The sequence below is a fragment of the Pholcus phalangioides genome, unplaced genomic scaffold, assembly GCF_987345545.1.
Source record: "Pholcus phalangioides strain wild (caught in Gottingen) unplaced genomic scaffold, Ppha-v1.0 ptg000017l_1, whole genome shotgun sequence".
In the NCBI taxonomy this organism is placed as follows: domain Eukaryota; kingdom Metazoa; phylum Arthropoda; class Arachnida; order Araneae; family Pholcidae; genus Pholcus; species Pholcus phalangioides.
The window spans coordinates 30,818,855-30,834,212 of record NW_028301610.1 but is presented as its reverse complement, the minus strand read 5'-3'; the positions used below and the strand labels follow the sequence as shown (position 1 = coordinate 30,834,212).

The 15,358-nt window shown below is 40.4% G+C and overlaps 1 protein-coding gene across 2 annotated transcripts in view; it reads left to right on the top strand.

The window, feature by feature from the left end:
* Positions 1-9,142: 9,142 nt before the first annotated feature.
* Positions 9,143-15,358, top strand: part of LOC149072889 (uncharacterized) — a 31,626-nt gene continuing 25,410 nt past the window's right edge. The window contains exon 1 of one of the 2 annotated variants that reach the window (XM_089246312.1): positions 9,143-9,301. The gene's annotated coding sequence lies outside the window, so the exon portion shown is untranslated. The remainder of the gene's footprint in view (positions 9,302-15,358) is intronic. The other variant, XM_089246311.1, reaches the window with a different exon arrangement.

Here is a 15,358-nt window from a genome sequence, read left to right as displayed (position 1 = left end):
AATATACATTCATATAGTTTGAATTGCAAAACATTTTTTTTCTAAAATTTTCAATTTTTTCCCTTTTACCTCAAATTGAGCCCCTCCTTATCCACAGAAGAGCAGTTATAAACCGGCGCTCAAGGGCTCCGCGGCCGCTCGAGGAAAATAAAATACAATAAATTTGTATTTTTACAAAAGAGTCCCTCAGGGCTCCATCAAAAACTATATACCAAAAAGCGAGTCGATTAAGGTTGAGAACTGAAGCCGAGGCGTACACATAACACAAATTTATTAAACATTTTAGCACAAATTACCAAGACACAAATATAAGACAACTAAGAATCAGACAAACTGAACGTGAACATGCTTCTCTGTGTGAGTCAGCGAGTGATACAGGATACAGTATATATGAAAGATCTTCGTCAGGAGTTGGGGGGAGGAGAGTTTAGTTTTAGTTCCAGTCTCGAAGTCAAACCAAAACCAAAGATGTTCTTCGTTTTGCGGTAAACAGTGTCCGCCTCAGTACCCCCCTTCCAGTGACTAACGACACAGTCTGACAACATTATTGAATCTGACAGGATAGCGAACCTGTCTTCCGGAACGCGTGAAGCGGTCTGGCGGTTTCGGAAGCACATTAATTTTGGGACACGCTGTATTCGAAATTGTAGTTGTAGCATCCTCATTCACTGTGAATGCAGGTTTGATTCGATCGATACTACATTTGTTGGTTTTCCATCTATCAGAACTTTAAAGTTCTTTTCTTTTCTGCTGATCACCGGAAACGGTCCAGAGTAGGGTGCTTGAAGCGATGTTCTCAACCTGTCATGTCGGATAAATACATGAGAACAGATGTTTAATGCTTTATGTACGAACACATTATTTTTGTTATGAGAGCTTGTTGGCTTCGGTTTTAATGCTCTCATGTGTTGCCTGAGGTTTTCGATGAACATGGACGGATCTTGAATTTTGTCACTCGAATCGTAAAAATCGCCAGGAAGACGCAAGGAAGCACCGTAGACAAGCTCAGCTGGTGTTGCACCTATATCTTCTTTCAGTGCTGAACGAAAACCGAGAAGAATGGTTGGAAGGACTTCTGTCCACTTGGTGGTGTGGTGAGCCATAATTGCAGCTTTTAATGGACGGTAAAAATTTTCGATCAGCCCCATTTGCTTTTGGGTTGTACGGTGATGTTCGCCACTTTTCCACACCTAGAAGAGCAGCAAGCTGAGACATTAGTCTTGATCAGTTGTTATGCGGTCTGGTGTGCCGAATCGGGCAATCCACTCAGAGTAGATTGTCTTTGCGACTGTTTCAGCGGTAATATCTGAAATCGCATATGCTTCCGGCCAACGTGTTACGCGGTCAATTAAAGTTAAACAATAAGTTTTCCCGTTTGATTCCGGCAAGGGTCCCACAAGATCGCAATGAATATGTTGGAATCGTGCAGTTGGCAGTGAAAATTTTCCTAATTCTGATTTCGTGTGTTCGTGAATTTTAGAACGTTGGCAATCAATGCATTGGCGTGCCCACTCACGAACATCTTTATTCATAGACTGCCAAACGAAACGGTTACGTATAAGGTCAACAGTACTTCTAATACCTGGATGAGAAAGGCAATGTAAGTTTAGGAAAACTTGTTTGCGAAATTTAGCAGTGACATAAGGTCTTACTTTTCCAGTTGAAAGATCGCAATATATTTGACAATTTGAATTGGGCAATTGAATTAATTTCAATTGCAACCCAGTATTAGTGTCTGAAATGAGTTGTTTCAGTTGTTCGTTTGATTTTTGATCATTACTGAGTTCATCATAATTAAGAGGCTGGGGGACAATAACCTCACTTATGCGCGATAGTGCATCGGCAGCTTCATTTCGCTCACCGTTTAGATACTCGATATCAGTAGTGAATTCTGATATGTAAGAAATCCACCGTGTTTGCTTATTCGAGTAAGTGTCCGTTGCCTTACGAAAAACGTATGTTAATGGACGATGATCTGTAACAATTTTACAGTTTCTAGCCTCTAGCATGTGTTTAAAAAATTTAACAGACTCGTATATAGCTAATAGTTCACGGTCAAAACTTGAATATTTCATTTGTGTAGGTGTAAGACGTCTTGAAAAGAATCCCAGGGGTTTATATTCTAAATTCTGCATTACACTTAAGGTAGCTCCAATTGAAATTTCGCTAGCATCACAATGAAGTATTAACTTATCTTCATTTTCTGGAAACACTAGCGAAGTAGCGTTTAGCAAAGCTTCTTTTGATTTTTCGAATGAATCTAACAAATTTTTAGACCATGTAATGCGAGATTGATCATTTTTCTTTTTAGACCCTTTTAATAGGTCAGTTAATGGTGCTAGTACTTCAGCAGCATGTGAAATGAATTTCCTATAGAAATTTAGTAACCCCAAGTATTTTCTGAGTTGCACCAGATTTTCTGGACGTGGATAGTTCATTATAGCTTTTACTTTGTCGTCCAAAGGTCGAACACCACCTGCTGATATTTCGTGACCCAGAAAGGAAATTTGTTGTTGACCAAAAACACATTTGGAAGCATTTATGTTTAGTCCGTACTTACTAAACCTTTCCAAAACAAGTTCCACGTGCTTAATATGATCATTTTCGTTTTCAGAAAAAATTAAGACATCGTCTAAATAACTGACAGTAAAATCGAGACCTTTCAGTACCTCATTCATAAATCTTTGAAATGTCATTGGTGCACATTTCAGACCAAATGGGAGATATAAAAATTCAAAACTACCAATGGGAGTAGTAACGGCAGTTTTTGGTACATCGGATTCATTTATCGGAATATGATAGTATGCCCTTACTATATCAATTTTGGAAAATATTTTCTTTCCGTGCAGAACATAAGTTATGTCATGTATATGAGGTAATGGGTACCTATCTGGAACAGTTATAGCATTCAAGCGACGATAATCACCACAAATTCGGTACGTTCCATTCGATTTCGGAACTACATGAATTGGAGAAGCCCAAGGTGACTTTGATGGGCGACAAATTCCATTATCAATCAAATATTCAAATTCTTGTTTAACTGCTTGCAATATTTTTGGATGCAGCCTTCTTGGTTTACAGAAAATTGGACTTCCGTTTGTTTCAATAAAATGCTGAGTGTTATGTTTTGGAGGACGGGAAAACTGCGGTATTGGATTTGCCAAAATTGGAAATTGTTCAAAAATTTTATGATATGATGATTCACCAACAATCAATTTCACTGTGGGTACTGCAGCATTGGACAGTACACCTTTTGTTTGCATGTTAGTGATAGAGTCAATTAATGCTCTATTCTTTAAATCCAACACGAGTCCGAAATGTGTTAAAAAATCAGCACCAATAATAGCAGTATTGACTTTTGCAATGAGGAAAGTCCAACGAAAATTTCGACGAAGCCCTAAATTTAGCTCTAAATGTTTTTTTCCGTATGTTGGAATTTTCGTGTTGTTGGCTGCATAGAGAAAATGTGAAGAACTGTCCTTCACATTGGGTCACACAGGAATGCAAGAGATGTCACTACCCGAATCGATTAAAAAATTACAATTTGTCGCTTTATCATATACGTAAAGTCTACATTTAGTAGGACCTGCTGCTGCACCGGAAAAAGTATGCTGTAACGATGCAGCAGCGTGCTTTAGTTTTTTGATTTGTATGTGCACGGCTGGTAACACTTTGTTGCTTTCTCACCAAATTTATTATGATAGAAGCATAGTGTTTGTGTACTATTGAAGTTACGATTTCTAAAATTACGGCTGTTGCTTCGGTAGCGAGAATGAGTACGCCCTCTTGAATAATTTTCATTTTTAATTTTCGTTGACAAATCTGCAATTTGAATTTTTAATTGCGATATTTCACTACGCAATTGTGCAATATCAGATTTCACAGAATCTGATGAAGGGCCTGACTGTGAAGAAAGCGCAGAAATACTCGGTATTGGTCGTATTTCGGAAATTTTATCGGCTAGTGTGGCCAACTCAGTTAAATCTGCAGTTGACACTGATAAAATGGCCTGGGAGTTCAAAGGTAACCTTTCCATCCAAATAGTTTTTAGAAAATCTTCAGTTACTGAATTTCCTGCCAGCTCTTTCATTTGTCTCAGTAGAGAGGATGGTTTCTTATCCCCAAGAGTCAATTCAGACAACAGTTTGCGGATTTGTATCGATTTAGAATCTGTAAACTCAGCGATAAGCCTTTTTTTAAGTGCTTCGTATTTGTTTTCGGCTGGTGGATTAAGCACCAAGTCTGAAACCGAATGAAGCGAGTCGGCATCTACAGCTGCTAAAACAGTGTTATATTCGTTATATCGGAAGTTATTTGTGCTACTTCGAAATTAGCTTCCACTTGCACGAACCATAAAGCAATATTATTTATCCACATTGGAGGTAATTTACAAGATACCCTTGCGACCACCGTGGGATCCGTACCGCCATCCATCTCGTAATAACAATAACGAAATAGATGGGGGAAAACGAGGATAAAATTCCAACTATAAAATTATTTTATGCGAACAATATTAGAATTTTACAAGAAAAAAAATATATATAAAGGCCGGAAGATTAGCGAAAACAGTAGCTCACCGTGAGAAGATCCCATCATGCCAATGGAAACAGAGGGAAAATAATCCAGAGCTTGGAAATACGACCAAAAAGTTTATTCAGAAGGTTCTGTTCATTTGAGAGTCACCACTGAAGCCGAGGCGTACACATAACACAAATTTATTAAACATTTTAGCACAAATTACCTAGACACAAATATAAGACAACTAAGAATCAGACAAACTGAACGTGAACATGCTTCTCTGTGTGAGTCAGCGAGTGATACAGGATACAGTATATATGAAAGATCTTCGTCAGGAGTTGGGGGGAGGAGAGTTTAGTTTTAGTTCCAGTCTCGAAGTCAAACCAAAACCAAAGATGTTCTTCGTTTTGCGGTGAACAGTGTCCGCCTCAAGAACCACTGCCATAGAGTATCCAATCATTAGTTTCCAATTTTCCCAGCTCGAACCACACCATTGGGTAATAGATAAGCTCTGGTGGGATTCAGTAACACGAAAATCGCCTCACGACGCTCAGACTCCGGAAATTAGAGACGCTTTCGATAAGGCCTTTGGCATTTGTTCTATCCTTCCAAAATGCATTTTTAATTATCTTCAACGCATTTATTAGCCCCATGTCCCGACATTTTGCGGAAGAACGATTTTCGCTCCGCAATTTTACATATGATCACACTTTTTTTTCCCTTTGTCGTATACTTGTTCAACTCGCTGAAACAAATTGAACGAAACTTCACAAGATATATGATAGAATCCAGAGCTACACAGGCGTACGCGGGTAGGACCTCAGAGGCTCGTGCCCCCTCCCAAAAAAAATCAAAACTTAAATATCTTTTAATAATCGTGAAAAAAATTTTAATGTCTAACGAAAATACCTTTTCGCAATCTCAGTAGCATACTCAAGATTTTCTCTGGGGGAAGAAGTGTTCAATTTTTGCTACCAAAAAATAAATTAATCTTGGCCTCAAGGGGATTCGCGTGGTTTTACGACTCCCGTGATCATAAGACATACATGTGCAATCCTTGGGCAGGTACCCTTCCTGGGCCGGGGCACTACCTCGTTCTGCGCTCCCCTAGTTGCCAGGGCACCTAAATACAAGGCCACAACAGGCAAAATGTCCATAATAAGTGCGGATGTCATCTATTTTAAATTACAGCAACCCAATTAAAAATGCAATAAAAAAAAATATATATATACATGATAAAAAATATTTATGGCCATCTTATATTCTAAGTATGGATAGCTTCTCGATTTACCTCAACATGTTTATCGTATTTATTTTTAAATGTGTCAATTGTGTTAGAATTTACTACCTCCGGGGGTAAGCTATTCCATTTATTAACAACCCTATTAGAGAAAAATTCCCTGCGACACCATAACCTAGAATTGTCTCTTACCAATCGAAACTGGTGTCCCCTTGTAAAAGCAGTCGATTGAAGGCGAATTAATAAATCATGGCCCATCCTATCAAAACCGTTGAAAATTTTGAACACTTTGATCATATCTCCCCTTCATCCAATGTAAACATATTCAGAAAATAAAGCCTCTCTTCATAACTCCAGTACCGTGTGCCAATAAGGACACGCGTAGCTCTTCTTTGCATCCCTTCGACCAAGTCTATATCCCTCCGTAGGTATGGTCTCCAAAACTTTACAGCATACTCCAGTCCAAGACGAACTAAGCCTCGGAAAAGCGGATGAGAACGCGATGAGACCTTTCTGAAAATGAAACCAAGCATTCTATTCGATTTTTTGACCACCGCTGAACAATGTTCAGAAAACCTAAGCCGCTCGTCAATGAGAATTCCCAAATTAGTGACCCTAGTTGCATCCGGGATAGTGATACCATTCAACTCGTAAGAGAACCGTGGGTTGTTCGAACCAAAATGAGCGACCATGCATTTGTCAACGCTAAACTTCTTGCTCCATTCATTTGCCCATGTTCCAATCCTGTTCAATTGGATCTGAAGCAACTCCCCAATCGCTTTGATTCCCAACTAACCCCATTAGCTTCACGTGATCATCGATACCCTGATCGAGTTCATCGATAAAAAGTGAAAAAGTATGAGGCCCAGGACAACTTCCTTGAGGAACTCCACTAGTGACGTCTGTCCAATCAGAGAATTCCCCGTTCACCATAACCCGTTGTGATCTATCTCTCAACCACGATTCTATCCAATTCAGCAAATTGCCCCCACACAATCTCATAAACGCTTCAAGAGTTTACTATGTTGGACCCGATCGAATGCCTTCTGGAAATCAAGGTAGACATCTACATTTTTGCCCTTACCCCCCTTGATGCCCCCCCCCTCCTAGAGCAGGGCGCCCTTCTATAGTTTATTTATAGCGTGAAAAGCCAAAAAGTATGAGAATTGCCCCGGGCCCTGTCATCCGCCCTCCATGGGTGAGGGAAACAAAATGCACACTCGCCCCTTCTGATAGAGTACAGGGGCTGTTCTTGGCCTCGACCCATTGTCGCCGCACTGAGCGCTGCTCAAGAGTGGTACTAAATCCGAGGTGAATGTGTAAAAAAAGTTCCATTGGCAGAAAAAAAAAATCAAAGAGAATGTCTGCTCAAATGAATCTGCTCTGAAGGGGCGCAAAATCAGAGATGAAAGGTGAAAATTTTTTTGTTTGTTAGGAACTGTTTGGATAATTTGTGAGGATATGGCTGACAGGACTCCAGCTTGGGGTCGCGGGAATAATTCCTTACAGTTTTTCTTTCTTTTTTTCACACTATAAATTAACTAGAAGGGGCCTGATGGAAAATCTGGCTTGGATGCCGCGAAAGATTCCAGCCATTTCTCATGCAATTAACCCATCTGATAAAAGGGGGAGCACAGTGCAATTGACCTTCGGATTTAATCGACAGGTTTTACGAGCAGTTCAATTGACCATCGTCCCCTGGAGCAGGGTACCTAGGACGGGATACTTGGCGATGCCCCACAAGCCAAACTTTTCACGGGCCCTTCTATAGCGAATGAAAGACAGAAAAAATGATGTAATTGTGTGTGTGTGTGTGTCCCGGGCTCTAGGACTGGAGCCCTTTGTTCATACTGGTCGAATGCGGCTTCCAGCAATATCTCAATACACCTAAACAATACCAAAATAACATTTCACAGACAATGATGCTGCTATCACCAGCTTGTATTCTCCTGGCAACGATTATAGTCTTGTTTTTTGGAGATTCGTCCCCTGTACGTCAGCAGCTATCCATTCCACGCAGAATATAATTCATCCAAGGAGACAACTCCTTGATAATCAGATGAGGTCCAATTTTGATACAGCCCTTCAAATACGTGTAGTTTATACGGAAGCAACTGAAGCGTCAGTCACGTGACGGTTCGGTACACTGAAGTTTTAGACAAGTCTTGGTAGCTCCTTGGTTTACTTGGCGAGCAAATTGCTCAACATCGTAGACAAAGGCGGATAAACGGTTTTGTAACCTATGGGCTACACGAATGACGAATGTTGTCGCCCTTCTCCCATTTTAGTCTAATTTTCTTTATTACTTGTTCCTAGAAGTCGTTGCCCTGTGCTATCGGGACAGAGTGGGAGAAATGTTCTGGTTTGGTGGTGATACCCTGTGCTATCACCCATTTGCCCTTCCCCCCCCCCACCCATTATTATAAACACGCTTTTGTTGCTAAGACATTCTTTTGGTCATTCTGTCATTCACATGCTTGCGCATCCTCTAGGTCAGGTTTTTCCAACGTGAAAGCTCACATGGAACCCTTAACAAATTTTGAATATTTCTTCAATATACATTGTCCCAAAAGTCCGCATTTGCTCTGCCGAACAAGAATCGTAACTTGCAGTAGATGAAAAAGGTGTATAAATAAATAAATATATGTGAGTTACACATAGTGTGATCATATGACCCATATTTTACGGGACAGAATTATTTTTTCATAATATTTGGCTAGTTCCTCGTTTTACTAAAAATGTATTTGCAGCAAGCTTGACAAAGCTTGCTGAAAAAAACACACTGAAATTTTTAAATCGTGAATTCGTTATTTTAACATGAGCTATAGACCCTACATCAAGGAAAATGCCCGTTTTTTTTTCATTTGGTCATCGCAGTTATACACATAACTTCAGAATTAGGCCACTGGTCACTTAAGTGATCTAGAAGTTTTCCGCAGCTCAATTCAGTGAACTGGAAATGTGCCGCTTGCCACTTGAGTGCTCTGGAATTGCGCCGCTGGTCTCTGAAATGATTCGGAAACGTGCGCGGGCCACTCAAGTTATCTGTGAATATGTCGCGGGTCGCTTAAATTACATCCAACCATCTAAAACTCATCACGAAAATATGACTGAATCACAGCCGTCCATATCAAGTTTCGTGATATTTACGATTTTCTCTCACCCTGTTTCAGCGAAACTATATTTGAAATTTGTCGATTTAAACCAGAAGAAATCTAGAAGTAAAAAAGCTGTCAGTTAATTTCTTGTTGATGATGAAGAAATAACAGAACTTTCGTTTTTATTATTATGTTGTGTTTTTTGTGGTTTTTTTCCCCGAGATGGATTTTTGCCAGGAATATTCTCAAATAGGTCGGTATAACGCTTGGCATTTTCCCAAACAACGCATATTTTTGTTTCTCTGTTTGGTGTTGTAACATATTTTTCTAGTTTAGTTCGTACCTGAATAGAACGTCTCGTTGAACTAATTTTTATCGAATATCGTGTAATCATGTGATTGTGTCCCTCCCCTCTCGCTCAACCGAAAATTCAACTACAGTTAACGTGAGTAGTTAGTTTTTTGCGTTGTATTTTTCGCTAACAATGTGAGTGCATGAACTTAGCCTTTTTCTGGCATAGACATCTCTCGTTAGCCAGATTTATTGCTTGTTGACGAATGATCAAGAACGAAAATAGTGTCACAGATAATGAATTCATAATTTAGATTTGGTAATTTTAACCGAAATCCCGGGATCGCTGAAAAATATGAGAAGAAACGGAACATTCGTACATGAGTCAAAGGTCGTGATTACACTATAAAATTTCTTTTATCAAACTTTTGTATTGTAATCTCGGTCTTGGGCCGGCATTACACTATAAAAGTTTTAGAAAGTTGATTTATAAAAAACGGGAAAATGCAGCCAATAAGCGTATCGGTTACATTCGAGCAAAAGTAAACAATAGGTTTATTGGCTGAATTTTTCAAGTTTTATGTTTAGTAAAAGAATTTTCATCAAACTTTTGCAATGTAGTACCGGCCTAACTGAGGCCGGAATTACACTATAAAAGTTTGATAAAAGATCTTTTACAAAACTTAAAAAATTCAATCAGGGCCGTAGCATGCAGACTTTTTCTTGGACCCCTTGAAACGGTTATCATCATGCTAAATAAGTGTATATTTTTTGTGAGGCCCCATTCTGCTCGGGTTCCGGGGCAGTGCTCCGGTTGCTCCAGCCTAGTTACGGGCCTGAATGAAATCAATAAGTGTATCGGTTACATTCGAGCGAATGTAACAAAAAGACTTATAGGCTGTTTCTTTCGAGTTTGTAAAGATCGTTTATCAAACTTTTATAGTGTATTCCCGGTTTAAGCCATACTATATTAAATTATAATGGTGCGACAAATGTAATTAAATGTTCCATTATTAATTTCCGTTCCTATTTATGACTCAATATCTATTAATATTTGATTCTGACGCGAAATACATGTTTAAAATCGGTTACCTTATCTAACCGGCTGGCTGCATTTCTAAAAACTTTACCTGAAAACATGCCGCTATATTTAACACATCTCAGGAAATATACGGCACAAATAAGATAATAATAATGATAAGACATATCCAAACAGAAATAATTCTAGAAGAACAGAAAGAAGATTGTGTGAGACTAATATAACGATACCACATTGATGTACACTGAAGAGCCAAAAAACTTGTAACCATGCCTAATATTGTGTAGGGGCCCCCGCGAGCCCGCAGAAGTGCCGCAACACGACGTGGCATGGACTCGACTAATGTCTGAAGTAGTGCTGCAGGTAATTGACACCATGAATCCTGCAAGGCTGTCCATAAATCCGTAGGAGTAAGAGGGGGTGGAGATCTCTTCTGAACAGCACGTTGCAAGGCATCCCAGATATGTTCAATAATGTTCGTGTCTGGGGATTTTGGTGGCCAGCGGAAGTGTCTAAAGTCAGAAGAGTGTTTCTGGAGCCACTTTGTAGCAATTCTGGACGTGTGGGGTGTCGCATTATCCTGCTGAAATTGTCCAAGTCCGTCGGAATGCACAATGGACATGAATGGGTGCAGGTGATCAGACAGGATGCTTACGTACTTGTCACCTGTCAGAGTCGTATCTAGACGTATCAGGGGTCCCATATCACGCCAACTGCACACGCCCCATACCATCACAAAGCCTCCACCAGCTTGAACAGTCCCCTGTTGACATGTAGGGTCCATGGATTCATGAGGTTGTCTCCATACCCGTACACGTGCATCAGCTCGAAGCAATTGGAACCGAGACTCGTCAGACTAGGCAACGTGTTTCCAGTCCTCAACAGTCCAATGTCGGTGTTGTTGGGCCCAGGCGAGGCGTAAAGCTTTGTGTCGTGCAGTCATCAAGGGTACACGAGTGGGCCTTCGGCTCCGAAAGCCCATATCGATGATGTTTCGTTGAATGGTTCGCACGTTGACACTTGTTGATGGCCCAGCATTGAAATCTGCAGCAATTTGCGGAAGGGTTGCACGTCTGTCACGTTTAATGATTCTCGTCAGTCGTCATTGGTCCCGTTCTTGCACGATCTTTTTCCGGCCACAGCGATGTCGTAGATTTAATTTTTTACCGGATTCCCGATATTCACGGTACACTCGTGAAATAGTCGTACGTGAAAATCCAAATTTCATCGCTACCTCGGAGATGCTATGTCCCATCTCTCGTGCGCGGACTATAACACCACGTTCAAACTCACTTAAATCTCGATAACCTGCCATTGTAGCAGCAGTAACCGATCTAACAACTATGCCAGACACTTATTGTGTTATATAGGCGTTGCCGACCGCAGTGCCATACTCTGATTGGTTCCATATCTCTTTATTTGCATACGCATGCCTGTACCAGTTTTTTTGGCTCTTCAGTTTAGTATTATCTTGTATGGTATCACATGAATTGTCTTCATGTATCGTAATGAGATGCAAAAGACCAGTAACAGGTGGACTGATGGAGACAAGGCCCTGGGGTCAAACGGGAGCTCCCAAAAATTATGGATTTTTTTTTCAGTGTATGTGTTTGTGTGTGGGTATTTTTTCTTTTTGTATACAGCACGAAGTGCATTTTTCATGCCGACTTTTCACTCCAACACTGGATAAAACTAGAGCTCTGGGACCAAAAAACAGTATTTGGGTTTCGGGCCCCAGAACTCGTTAACACGGCAATGCAAAAGATGCATGTGCGAATCGTTCGAAAGATGCATCGTTCAAATTTATGTTCAAGGCCATCCTATCGGCATCGTGGACACAGGGCGAGCAATATATTGGGGGGGGGGGAAACTACAAGTCTCAAACAATATTGATGATAATCAATCGGAGATCTTTCATGTACCAAAAACCTCCCCGACCATGCCTGACTAAGCCAATACGTTGAAACGTTCTTGTTCAAAATTTAATTTACAGCAGATATGTCGCTGGCTAATGACAACCACAAAATTTTGAACAATAACTAAAGAGATTAGGTTTGTTCGTAATGCATGCACCTTTACACACCTAAATTTGTTTCATTTTACCGCTGACATGACTTCGTAGATTGTTTCACGTTTTCTGAAAAGTTATTATTATTACTTTTTCGGCGAGAGAGAGAGACTTGGGCAGATGCAAAGGGTGCGATCTTACCCGGGCCGCAAAATATAAGTGGCCCAATAAAACTGGGTATAAAACTGACTGCGTAGTGTATTTATATACGCATTGATTACGTAGTATATTTTGACTAATTTCGACAACCGAACCTAACCTCGGCGCATTAATTGGGAATCGAAATAATAACACACAGGAAATATAAATATACAAAAATATATACAAATTTTCAGGGTATTCGTAAACAGTTTAGAAAAAAACGGAGGGGTGATATGATAGTACTCATTAAGACGGGCAATATTCACAATCGAACCTATGGTCGCAATCCACTCAGAGTGTCAAAAAAGCGAAGCTCAGAAACACGTCCAACACAAGCACAATTCCTGATTTCCGACGTTATTTCTGCTCTGCCGGAGAAGCTAGCGCACTTGTCCAGAAAGTTCTCACCATAGTGTTCCAGAACATAACCGTACAAAACAATGTGAATGCAAATAACCGTCCGACAAGACCAAGATGGCGGTGCTACATCTATTTTTAGCCGAGTTATCTGGGCCGGATTAACCATTTAGCAAAATAAGCACGTGCTTAGGGCATTGGGAAAAAACGGGCCACCATAAAAAGTTACCAAAATTTCATCAAGCATCCGGCAAAAAATCCTAGAATTTTTGATTGATTGTACAGTGAAACACCTTCATCAAAAGGATGGCACGAATGCAAAAAAAAAACTAATAATATTGCAAACTAGAGATCACAAATTAATGTATATGGCGTCCATAATTAAAAGACCCTATTTTAAGTAGCTTACAGGCGAAACCAGTCATCAGAAAAGGGTGAAATTTTGTGGAGGACTTCATGAAGTGATGGGAATTGGTTTTGGGAGGGGGGATTTGTTGCACATGCCGCCACCAGAGGGAGTTTCACTTTGAAACCTGTAGCAAACATGTAAATTTATGTGATGTCACTCAGCAGCTGTTATAAAACCTAGAAACATTCGCGGAGATCTTATTTCTCAATGTGTTTGCTGCTCACAATGACGATAAGTTTACGAGATCGCGTTTTCTTTTGGTCAAATTGTTTTACCAAAACAGCAATTCCGCAGTAACTGCTCTACGGAAATAGCGGACTTGGAAGAGGATTCGAAAAGGTCCAATGAATGCTAAAAACCTTTGGAGTATGATAACGAAATTTGAAACCACAGGATCGTTGGCTGTTCTTCCTGGAAGAGAAAGAGAACCCGTTGCTAGACGCAGTACAGGAGGTTTCGCTTCAGGTGGAAGTGAAAGAGTACAAGAGCTTCAATTTCTCGTGGTAGCATGTAGCACAGGCGTTGGATAGGCCACGTTCAACTGTCCATAAGATCATGCAGAATATCTTCCGATATTATCCGTACAAACTTTCACTTGTGCTTCCACATGATTATGACGCTCGACTCCGGTTCTCACTGCAGTTTCTTTCTAGCTCACGTTGAGGTCGATTCAAAATGGCCTTGGAATATCCTCTGGACAGACGAAGCGCATTTTCACTTGGATGGTGTAGTCAATACTCACAACTGCCAAATTTGGGAACCAGAAAATCCACACGCTATCTTAGAGGTTCCGTTGCATTTACCAAAAGTGACAGTATGGTGTGGATTTACTGCATTATTTATTCTCGGCCCGTACTTCTACGAGGAGTTACGTTCTACGGGTACAGTGATATGTTCGATCAGCGGGAAGCGATATGCATTGCTGTTAGAGAACGAAATTGTTTCGGCTCTGCAAGCACGTCACTGCCTTGCAGACAATCTTTATGCAAGACGGAGCTTCTCTACACATTGCAGTGTGTGTTAATAATGTTCTTAAAATACATTTTGCAGAAGAACGTGTCATCAACCGGCACTTCCCTAATCTATGGCCTCCCCGATCCCCGGATCCATGCGATTTTGGCTTTGGGGGCATTTGAAACGTCTGGTAAGTCGTGACAATCCAAGAACTTTACCTGACCTTAAAGGCAGCATTTCCCCGCACACACTTCGGTCAGTTGTGGAATATGCAGTCTTGCGATTTCACATGGTATCTGAAAATGACGGCCATCATGTGGAACATGTTTTGTTGCAGTAACAATTGTTAGAATTGTAAACGTTTGCCTAAATGTGTCATTTCTTAATACAACGCCCTCTGGTGGCTACGTGTGCAACTAATTTTCCCCCCGTAACAAATTCCAATCACTTCATGAAGTCCTCCACAAAACTTCACAATTCTCTGATGACTGGTTTCGCCTGTAGGCTACTTTAAAATAGGGTCTTTTAATTATGGACAACCTGTACTTTATTATTAGAGAGTTTATTAGAGATCGCATAATAAAGTAAGCTTGGGCCTTCTTAACGGAATCATATGGCCTTAGGGCAAACTGATTTTTCTGAGGCCCTTCTTACTTAAGTAAAAATACCTGTCTACCAATTTTCATACTAACTGTATGCAATCAACTAATTGTACTGTCAACAGGTTTAATTGTCATGAGATCCTTAGGAGGTGTTCGGGTGAGACCCCAAGCATTAGGAGTAACCCAAGTTCTATAGCATGAGGACGTGAGCTTAAAAATGCGCAAATCTTTATGAGCCATTAGCAGATCAACTGCATGGTTTCAGGGGCGATGCAATGAATGTGGCGCAAAGGGGCGATGATGAATTCAAGAGCTTATTGTTAATTATTATTCGTATGAGACAGTTTCAGCACCCCTGTGCCATATAAGCCACAGCAGTAAAATAACCCCGAAAACTCGCTGCTGCGTTCCCAACCTGATGAAATGCATCAAAAATCCCGGGTTTCTCCGCGAATCATTCAGGCCAGTACTTTTAGTTTAAAATTTTGCTTAAAACTTTTTTTCTAATTTTTTTTTGCAATTTTCGTAATCTTTCTCTACCCCTGATTCGGAGCTCCATGAGTGCATCCGCATAGGTTACACACCTTAGAGCCATCCTTTTGTGGTTTGATCTTCATCCCCTAGCGCACGGGTATAAAGTC